Source organism: Lycorma delicatula, chromosome 1, assembly GCF_047948215.1.
Source record: "Lycorma delicatula isolate Av1 chromosome 1, ASM4794821v1, whole genome shotgun sequence".
Classification (NCBI taxonomy): domain Eukaryota; kingdom Metazoa; phylum Arthropoda; class Insecta; order Hemiptera; family Fulgoridae; genus Lycorma; species Lycorma delicatula.
Genome location: NC_134455.1, coordinates 371,209,237 through 371,211,720, shown reverse-complemented (window position 1 = coordinate 371,211,720; position 2,484 = coordinate 371,209,237). Strand labels below are relative to the sequence as shown.

Below are 2,484 nucleotides of genomic sequence, written 5' to 3'. Positions count from 1 at the left end.
TTAATGAATTGATATAAATCATAAATGGAAAAGTTTTCTCTTGAACTATTTATATTTTAGAACATTCATACAAATTTATTGTTGTCAACACAAAAACCAGTAGCAAATGAAAATGAATTATTAAAATTTACTGCCATTCAGAATATAGTAAAGAAATATGTACTAATAAAAATAAGTTTAATCATGGCCTATTTATTATCAGTCTCCTTGACAGACTAACAATAAGCTTATAATTTACAAAATATCCATTGTAGTAATTACCTTCAGAGAAGCTTAGGGTTCCTTTCGTATCAGAGTTTTTTCATATCAAATACACAGGTAGGTATATTTTTTCTTAGCCTGCCAAGCTACCTCATATAATTTCCTTCTTCATGGATAGAGACTCGTTCACGTAGGTTGAAACTGCTGCCTGCGTCATACACAAGTTTGTGTTAAATTTACGTATCTCTCTTTGCTTGTCCAAAATGTGTTGTTTGTCCTCTTGTCTCAAAAGTATCACCAATAATCCTTGCTGGAAAGTTGGAATTGGCCCTTTTCAGTCTGTGACAAACATAGATTGAATTTCTTGTGATTTCCATGCACAAAGCAGCAGCAATGTCTGTTATCATCTTCTACACATCTTCCATGACTGTTTTAGGCAATCCGTAAATCCTAATGGTGTTGGATATTGAATATTGATAGTTTTCATTGGATTTTAGCCTCAAATATTTTGATTTTATTTTTAAGATTTTCCTCCTTAAGATTTTCAATCAGCATTGTAAAACATTTTATCTGCTGAGCTTTGTCGCCCAAAAGTTTCTTTTGATCATTTACTACATCCTGCAATTATTCAAAGGACATGTTCATTTCTTTCTCCATTTGTCATCTATCTTCTTTTAGCACAAATATAACCTAAGATATATTGTATTCCTTCCTATGCATCTTTAGTACCTTGCATAATCTATCATCTAGATGTAGTGCCAGGCAGGCAGAACCAGATTTGATTTCAGTTGAAATTTATTGCAATTCCTCCTTAGTCATGTTGACACAAGTAAGGTGCAACACTGTTTACAGTCATTGCATTAATTTGTTACGTGACAATACTGATTTATGACATTGCAATTATTCAACATTTTAATAAATTGACAGAAACAAATTGTGCAAGAAACAATGGCAAGTAAACTAGTATTATTAAAACAGAGAGTCCCACAAGATAGCTCACTAATATATCATTTATCATGAGTGATAAAACTATATAAGAATGGTTAGAGATAAGAAAGGTTCGGGTTCTTGCGTATGCTCAAAATGACATCCGACTCATAACACGGGCAACATAAAGAAAGGAAGTAAACCCATTTGCAAATAAAGTAATAAATTATTTTGGTTCAGAATAATAAGCAAAAAGATTGGACTGCGTATTGATTCAGATTGTGGCAAATAACAAACTATTTAAAAAAAATCAATATCTGTTGAATGATAGGGCATTTACAGGTTGGTTTGTAAAGCCAATGATCATAGTATGCAGAGAAAACTAATAAAAAAAAAAACTAGAATAAAGGAGCGTATTTGGTTGTTTTGTTGAATAATCACAGTTAAGATCTAAAAGTCCTCCACCATTTTTAATCTATTTAAAAAACTTTTTATCATATAAACATCCAATAGTTATTCAAAAAATATCGACATAGTTTTTTTATTACATTTTTAGTTTCTATAAAATGTGATACACATTTACTTATTCATTTAATCAAGAAATCTATTATTAAAATTGTAATACATATTTCAGACGTATTGCAGCATTTAAAAATAATCTTTCTGTTGTTAGTGCGTACATTCACCCTAGCGGTGAGTAATAAAACTAAATACTACCAGCCGATATATTTTATCAGATTTGACAGCAAAATATTTATTATTGCTTGTTTGGATATTAACAAAAATAAGCATGAATTCTTTATTATTAACTTCTTATATAGAATTAATTCTAATTGAACGTTTTAGTTGGTATAAACTGGAATTTTTACACGTTAATGCTGTAACTTCTCGATGGCCGGATAGTTTCATTTTGTGTCGGCCAAACTTTTCAAACTGTTGCAATCATACTTACCTGGCGTGGAGGTTACCGTGATCATAAAGGCGGTTTCTCCAGGGTGAGGCTTGTCCATTGTACATCGGACTGGCTGACCTCTGCGAATATCCCAAATGTGGATATCTCGGGCGCGTAATTTTTGAGAGTTGGGACTGCGTTCGCGCTGTCCCATAATAATTTAAATTAAGGTAGTCTAAATTTATCTGCAACTGGGTTGCACAAGTAGTTAGTTAGAATTGACTGTTGTCAGACTAATCGCATCTCGCAGCTCGAGGGTTTATATTATTCTCCCGCAGAACTAAAAAAAAGGCTTCATTCAATTGTTCTTAAAGCAACGGGTAGTATAGGAATTTTTATTAACGTATCTGAGCATCGCAAAATGGTACTGAATTCAGGTGACATGTAAAATTAAAAGTTGATAT

At 32.0% G+C, this 2,484-nt stretch overlaps 1 non-coding gene across 1 annotated transcript; it reads left to right on the top strand.

Moving 5' to 3' along the window:
• The first annotated feature begins 2,072 nt into the window (after positions 1-2,072).
• Positions 2,073-2,234, top strand: LOC142318676 (U1 spliceosomal RNA). The gene has a single exon (XR_012755035.1). It is a non-coding gene; the product is annotated as a U1 spliceosomal RNA (small nuclear RNA).
• The last annotated feature ends 250 nt before the right edge of the window (positions 2,235-2,484 follow it).